This window comes from Lemur catta, chromosome 16 (genome assembly GCF_020740605.2).
Source record: "Lemur catta isolate mLemCat1 chromosome 16, mLemCat1.pri, whole genome shotgun sequence".
In the NCBI taxonomy this organism is placed as follows: domain Eukaryota; kingdom Metazoa; phylum Chordata; class Mammalia; order Primates; family Lemuridae; genus Lemur; species Lemur catta.
In genome coordinates this window covers 23,911,343-23,920,002 of record NC_059143.1, presented here as the reverse complement: position 1 = coordinate 23,920,002, position 8,660 = coordinate 23,911,343, and positions in this window count along the sequence as shown.

Sequence of the window (8,660 nt, the reverse complement as noted above, 5' to 3'; positions counted from 1 at the left end):
GATGAAACTTGGGAGCTATAGAACAAAATCACCGCAATGGAAGAGCCACAGGTAGAAGAGGAGAAAGAAAAGGAGAAGAAAGCTGGTGCAGGATGCATCAGAGAGAAATTATTTTTCATTCTCAGAGATATTGCATATAAAATTATGGAAGAAGCTGAAAAGCAAACTTTAGATATAGCCAGTAGAAAACATAATTTTAGAAGGACATTGCTGCACTACTCTGAACAGGATAATATTGGCATCAAATGTTTTCTGGGGATCATAATTTAACGGTTATGATAGAGAGGGTTAGTTAAGAATGACTGGCATCATGAAACAAAGGATAGACAGCAAGAGTGAATTTAGAGCTCCAATTCTCCGATACCACGGGAGTAATTAAATAAATAATATCTCAGCCTGGTTCTGCCTGTAGCCTCTTCTTTTTGGGCTTCTGTATTCTTAGTCACTTGTTGTCTTCTGTATTCTACTATTATTTGGTAGTGATCCACAATAGAATCAGAACAGATTCTTTTCTTAAGTTTGGGTTTTTAAACTAATTACTCAAGACTCTTTCTCTCTGCAACTGCCTACAACAGACAGGCTCTCCTTTAACTGTATTTCCACAGCTGAAATGATCTCTGTTACTAATTTGCTTCTGCACAAATCTGTGCTAGGCAAAATTTTAGAGATGACTCTCTTCTGTTGCTCTGCTGAACACTACAATGGTAGTGTGGATTACGTAAAACATTCTGGCATTTTGGAAGAAAGACAGCAATGTGTAAAATGGGGACAGGGGAATTACTCTATAGAAATCATTGTTCTGTGTTACGCTATTAGATAAACCTTGGTGTTTCATGTCCTTTTTGAGGGAATTAAACAAGATGACTAAGATAGGTGCTATGAGACAACAGTTATAGCACATACATAGTTTGGGGGGAATTCTTAGATGTGATTATTTCTGTACATGTGAGCTACAAAGGTTAATACACTATAATGTTTTTAGTCCAGGAATGCGGAACCTGTGGCCCTCTAGTTCCTTAAGTGTGGACTTTTGACTGAATCCAAGTTTTACAGAACAAATCCTTTTATTTTTATTAGTACATTTTGTTCATCTTTTATACATCTAGTTTTTAAATGAGCATATTGAAAACACTCCAAAGAATAAAATAAGTTTCAATAAAATAATCTCCCAGACTGACTGGCACAATTAGAACAGTAGTAAGCCATAAAGGCTAAATTGACAGCTGCTACACTCATGATTCAGTTCTAACTTCCCCTGCCTGGCTGGCACCACTGCCCCATGAGGCTGGTTGGTGAGAGTTTATGGGAGTTGAGTACGCCAGTCTGTTACTAGCCTTTGACAATGGTGCACTGTATTTCTGCTTGAAGTGGAATTTGTAAATAGTTGCACAGCTTGACAGTATTTTTTAATTCTGTCCACATAACAGCCCAACATGTCAAAGAAGACCAAGAGAACACTGAAGGAAGAAAACAGATTTTGTAATGAGGATTGGCAATTACAATATTATCTTATTTCTGCTAAAGATAAGATGTTTTGCTTGCTTTCTGATACTGCAATATCAACACTGAAAAAATTCAGTGCTCATCAGCATTATAACACTCATAAGGACCACAAATATTTTAAATTACAGGGAAAAGTACGAAAGGTTGTATTGCAGGAATTAAGTGATGAAAAGCAAAAGCAAAGACAATTTTTTCAAGCAGCAATGAGACCTGGAAATATTAATAATATGCCACTGAAGCAACTTACAAAGTAGCTTACACACTTGGGGAAAAAGGGAAGCCATTCAGTGATGCAGAAATTGTAAAAGAATGCATTGTCAAAGTTGTAGGATGCTTGGACCCCAGTGATGTTTTAAAGCACAAACAGCTGCCTCTTTCAAGGAGAACCATAACTGATCAGCAGCATGAACTAGCCTTCAGCTTAACAGAACAACTTCATGTAATACTTCAAAAGGAAAACATATATTATTCAATTGCTTTGGATGAATCAACTGATACTACTGACTCATTGCAGGTTTTATACTTCATTCGGGTCATAACAGAAGATTTTCTTTGCTATAAAGAGTTACTCACTTTGGGCACCCTTATGAACAAAACATGGGGAATAGATATCTTCAACAACTTTCAAGATAAATGTGGTAAAGTTGGACTGAATTTGGTAAATTTAGTGGGTGTGTGCACAGATGGTGCACCTTCCATGACAGGAAAACATGAGGGGTTTATTGCGTAGATAGAAAGCATTAACAGGCCCAGATGCTCTCATTTCTTTTCATTGTGTCTTGCACCAGCAAAATCTCTGTGCTAAAGATACTATTTTAAGTAACACTTGCAATGTTATAAGTATCGTTAACTATATTTGTGCAAATGCAACAAGGCATCATTAGTTTCTTAACATGCTAAAGTTGAAAGATGAGGTATTCAGTGTGGATTTGCGGTATCATTCTGAAGTGCCACTGCAGGAACACAGATAAAAAGCCAAAATTTTATCTGTGTCAGAATAGATAGTTAAATTTTATGAAGAATAGAATCAGCAATGTGAATTATTGAAAGAAGATTTCTATAGGAATGCAGCATTTCTGTGTGGATATCAAGTCAAAACAACTTGAATATTTCTTTGCAAGGAAAAACTAAGTCTATATATATGTGGCAAAAAATCCAAGCATTCCAAAAAAGCTATGTTTCCTCAAAACACTTCTTCAAAAGGAAATTTCAGATGAACATGTTCCCAAGTTAGCAAAGGTCATTGATGAGCAAGATGATATATGTGAATCATTTGAAGAATGCACAGTTATTATAGACCTATTAGTTGGAGAATACAATGAAAGGATCGCTGACTTTGAGAAGCATGACATCACACTCGTATTAGCATTTCACCCTCACCTAGTTGGTATCATCAAGGCACCTAAAGAACTACAGATGGAATTGATTGAGCTCTCGGTAGATGATATTTTAAAGTCATTGTTCGATGCTAAGAAAGATCCAATTGAAATATGGAAAAATGCAATAGAATACTCACACCTTCAGCAACATGCTCAAAAAGATGCTTTCTTGCTTTTCAACCACTTATTTCTGTGAATCTACATTCTCCTCCCTAACCCAAATCAAGACACCCTTAAGTTCGCAAATGACTGATGCCCATCTAGAGGATCAACTGAAACTGTGGACCTCCATGCTGCAACCAAATATTCAAATGCTTTCCATCAAAAGGCAGATATGACAAGGTCAATAAGAGGTGAGTTAAAAATTAACAAATATTTTTCATTTTTTGAAATTATTAAGTACATAGTAGCCAGATTTTTACAAAGTAATGTACATTTTTAGGTATATCTAATTGAAGTTTCTCGAATGTGGCCTTATCTGATTAGAACTAAATTAATGCACCCTTTCAACATGAAAATGTTCCCCACCCCTGTCTTAGTCTGTTTTGTGTTACTACAAAGGAATACCTGAGGCTGAGTAATTTATGAAGAAAAGAGGTTTATTTGGCTCACAGTTCTGCAGGCTATACAAGAAGCATGGTACTGGCATCTGTTCAGCTTCTAGTGAGGGCTTCATGCTGTTTCTATTTACGGTGGAAGGTGAAGGGGAGCTGGCATGTGCAGAGATCACATGGCAAGAGAGGAAGAGAGAGAGAAAGAGATGGGGAAGGTGCCAGGCTCCTTTTAACAACCAGCTCTCATGGGAACTAATAGAGTGAGAATTCACTCACCCCCAAAGTAGGACATTAATCTACTTGTGAGGAATCTACCCCCATGACCCCAACACTTCCCAGTAGGACCCACCTTCAACATTAGGATCAAATTTCAACATGAGATTTGGAGGACAAACATCCAAATTATAGTGGTGAGAAAACATAAATTAAAATACGTTAAAAAATAGGCAGAAGGAATATATAGTAAAGAATCAAAGGGACCAAGGAGTGAATCCAGTATAAAATACATCCATGAGGTCTTATATATTTGCAAGTAGTGGCTACAAGTTAGTCTCTGAGCTTTCTAATAGCCAACAGAAGGAGACAACTATTGCAATAGTTTGGTCATTCTAAGTTAGTAATCCTGGACATGAGTATATAGAGAAATGAGCAGCATTTTATTTTATTTAAAATTCAACTATAATTAAGTTCTATATTCAGTTTTGTATACCAAATATACTCTATCTCTGGCAGAAAAGAAAGAGCTTAAACATTCATTGCATGAAGGAGTGAATTTATATCTTATGTCAAAATCTGGAAATAATAAAATAATAACCTCTAAATTTCTCATAGACATTTTTTTAGCAGAATTAGCTGCTAAGATCACACTGAAGATCTTTGTCACCTACTTGTGGTCATAGCCAGTCGTAGTTCCCAGCTATGCCTTTGCAGAAGACTTACCTTATTGGTTTACTAAATATGATCATTTGTTTGTTTGCACTCATTATTATTCAATGAATCCAGAATTATCCCATTGGTTTTCAGCACCAAGCAGGTGCTGATATTCCCCAAATCTTATTACTCCAATTATAACTTTTAGTGTATTTGATTATGTGTTATAATACCTATTTGGCAGAATCTTATTTTTAAAGTTTATTCTTCACAAGCATGATATTGCAAGGTGGAAAGAAAAGAGGGAAATAGCATTAAGAGTCTATGTGTGTACATTTATCTCCCAGAGTCATAAATTTATAATCTCATTCACATGTAAAATATGTATGGGTAAGATGTCAGTAAAAACATGGAAGAGTGGGAAACAGGTCAGAGATAATGAGAAAAAAAGAGGACAAATAAGAAAGAAAATGTATTGTTTAAGGCATTTAGAGTAATATTTTGTTTCTAATTCATCAAAATCACGAAACAGTTTCTGAATATAAGTGTAATTGTACATACCTCTTTATTTTAAATAATTTTATTTTGGCATCTTGAATTGAACCACCCATTAAAATATTATTTTACTTGCTAAATTTATTAAATCACTTGAAACAAATCATATCAGGACATAGGCATACTTTTAAGAAATCTGTGCTAAGCCAGAAAAGTGTCCTATATTTCAATAAAGCATTCACAAGTCCCTTGCTGGATTCCAAAACAGTTCTACTGTGTTGCACTCACACAACTAGTCTATAAATATACCCATTTAGCTCTGACACATTAAGCATAAATTTGAGTTTGAAAGCCTCACTTTGCTGAGTTTTACAGGTGTCCATATTGTTCTGACTATGATAAAAGTTCACGTTTGGTCCACTGTGGATATGCTTGTGCTGTATCTTGAAAGTGTTCACAATTTCCTTTTGTTCTGGTTCAATTTTTGTGTCTATATCATCTTCTTTCATTCATTAATACATTAATTGTGCCACAGTGGGCTACATAGTAGTACAGGTATATACTGGGTGTTTACTGGCTGTATTGTTTCATCCAAGATCTCCACATCTTGCCCAACCAACATGGCATGGTATTAGATCTGTCTTAGAGGTGACTTTTAGAACCTATGAGAGCCTGTGAGGAAACCCAAACAAGGGAGCTGAGTAGCATGCACATCACCAACAATCATCAATGGTCCTCTTCTCTGATTGAGATTGCAACTTCAGAAAGGACACTTGCAGAGTATACATGGGAAAGGAGAATGACCTAGCCAGCCCCATCAGCCAAGTAAACCCTGGTGATCGCTGGAGGGACATAGATCCCATGCAGATTGACCTCATGTCCAGCTAAGTTATATCTGCATTTTTAGAGTCTCCATCAAGGAAAAAAGAGCAGGAAGGCAAACACATAATCTGTTATCAAGACTGGAGCAATTAAGATCACTGGCAAAATAAGCCTAAACCAGGACTGTCCTGTCTTGGGGAAAACTGGAATTTATGGTCTCCTTGGGTAGCATTAACCCTGTTACTTCATTCAAAAGGTTCATATCTTAATATGGAAAGCCTGACAAATAAATGCATAATCTGTATAAATCAGAAAACCATGAGAAATGTAAGTTCCGGAGTGCACTGGGGAACAGAGTAGGTCAGTGTGATTAATGATATTTGGGGAACTAGTTTAAGTTGCCTATCATTGAAAAATAAATTGATTTAGAATGGGAAACTCTTATCAATGCAAATGAAGATAGCCTGGGAGGTAAATAAGGTAAGATGGTCTTAACCTGTTCCACTCCAAGTATATGTAGTATTAACTCTTTCTGGCCACTAGGAAACCACTCAGTACTTCGTACTCTGCATTCAACTGCTTATATCATTCCGTACATCTACAACAGAAAACAAGATGCTAATAACCTCAGGGTCCTGTGATACCTCTTGCCTATACCATACATGCTTGTAATTGATTATATGATATTCCTGTCTAAGTTGCTTCAAGTGAGTTGGTTTGGTCTTTTCCAACAGAAAAAAGCCTGGTAGGATTTTGATTTTTATTTCACTGAATCTATAGATCAATTTGGGGAAGATTCAAATCTAAACAACATTAAGTTTTTTGACCCATGAGAACAATATATCTTTCCATTTATTTAGATATTTTGTAATTTCTCCCAGCAATGTTTTATAGTTTTTAGTGCACAAATCTTTCACACATTTTGTTAGATTCATCTCTAAGTATTTCATAATATTCATGCTATAATACATGTGATACTTAAAATTTTTAACTACAAGAATATATTATTAGTATATATACTTTTGTATATTGACCTTATATCCTGAAACTTTGCAAAATTCACTTAATATTTAGATTTTTTATTGATTGCTTATGATTTTCTACATAAATAATGTAGAAATACAAATTAAAAGAGTTTCACTTTTTTCTTTCCTATCTGGGTGACTTTTACTGCTTTTCTAATTTATTACACTGGCTTGAATCTCCAGTGCTATCTTGACTATAATGGTGAGAGTGGACATTTTTATCTTGGTCCTGGTTTTAGAAGGAAAGCATTTAATCTTTCATCATTAAGTGCAATTTTAGTCACAGGTTTTCCATAGATGCTTTTATCAGGTTGAGTAAGTTCCCTTTGAATTTTGGTTTCCTTGGAGTTTATCTTTCCCTTTATCAGGAATAAATGTTGGATTTTATCAGTACTTTTTCTGCATCTAATGACATGATCATAAGAATTTTCTTTTTTGGATTTTCAAATATTAAACCAATTTTGCATTCCTGGGATCAACCCTGCTTGGTCATGATGTATTATCATATATATAAAATACATCATATATATATATATGTGTGTGTGTATACATAAGTATATAGTTGGATTGGATTATCTAACATGTTATTTGGAATTTTTGTGTCTATGGTCATGAAGAATATTGGTCTATAGTTGTTTTTTTTTTTTTTTTCAGTAATATCTGCCAGAATGCCATATCAGGCTAATTCTTGCTTCAGAAAATGAGTTGGGAAGTATTAATAATTCCTCCACTTCAGAGGAAAAAATACTGAGAGAGAGAGAATTCTGATTTTTGGACCTATACAAAATAAACTCAATTTTCCATATTTAAAAACCATTATTTTACAACCTCCTTTTGTTTCACACATTTTACATGTTATATGCCTCCAGAACATTGACTAGGAGGACTTATGCCCCTCATTTTGAAAAGTGACAAATCCTTCTTAAAATGGTACTATGAGGAAACAACCATAGTAATATTTCCTTATCACTGCATTCAGCAGCAGAAATTTCATATCCCTTAATCTTGCCACTTAGCTGTTATTAATGTAGCCAAAGATTGCTTGAATACAAACTGAACACTTCTCTACCATCACTGCCATAAGGCCATGTCACTGTGTTACAACCAGAGCCCAAGGAATCCTCAAATGGAAGGACTCTGTCCTACTCTTCAGAGTAAACTTCACTCTGCCTTTATCCAAATAAACAAGCATTCCCCTTCTTAAACCAGATACAAGGAAGATCTAAGGACTAAAAACTTCTTATTCTTTTGCTGGTGACTACAGCAAAAACAAGCAAACAAAAATCTGTGAGTACAAAGAAAACTTTCTGTTGGAAGGTGCTTCCAGGGTGCCTTTATAAGTGGCCTAGGAAGCCAAGTTAATGGCCAAAGACCAGGTCTAGGAATTATGAAAAAATTGTAGCTAGAGATGACTGGACACCTATATTTATTGACACCAACAGAACACCTCTTTTTTCCTATCTATATGAATCTTTTGATTTAAAATGGTAGAATTTGTCACTTGTACTTTGACCTAAATGAATTTCTAAAAGGACAGTCTTGGCATGAAAAAAGGCTATTGTTCGCAGTCCCAAGAGTAGCACACATACTTTGAGATAACTGGTAATACCTGTCTCCCAATTTCAGGACTTAGTCCCAATATGACATGGAGCAATTTAGATAAGGAATCCATGGGTTAGTTTTATCTGAAGTATATCGACTTTTTTGTAGAAAATGAGCTCTAAAGAAATTTAGCAGGATTATTGGTTAATAGTAGATAATGTATAAATGTTTGCAACATAAATGATTATGTAAATAAATAAATAATGACTTACATTACTCCGTAGCAAAAAAAAAAAAAAACAAATAACCCAATCAAAAAATGGTTGAAGGACTTGAATGTACATTTTTTTCAAAGACATACAAAATGGTCAACAGGTACATGAAAATGGGTTTCAAATCACTTATCACCAGAGAAATGCAAACTAAAGCCACAGTGAGATATCACCTCACACCGTTAGGATGGCTATTAT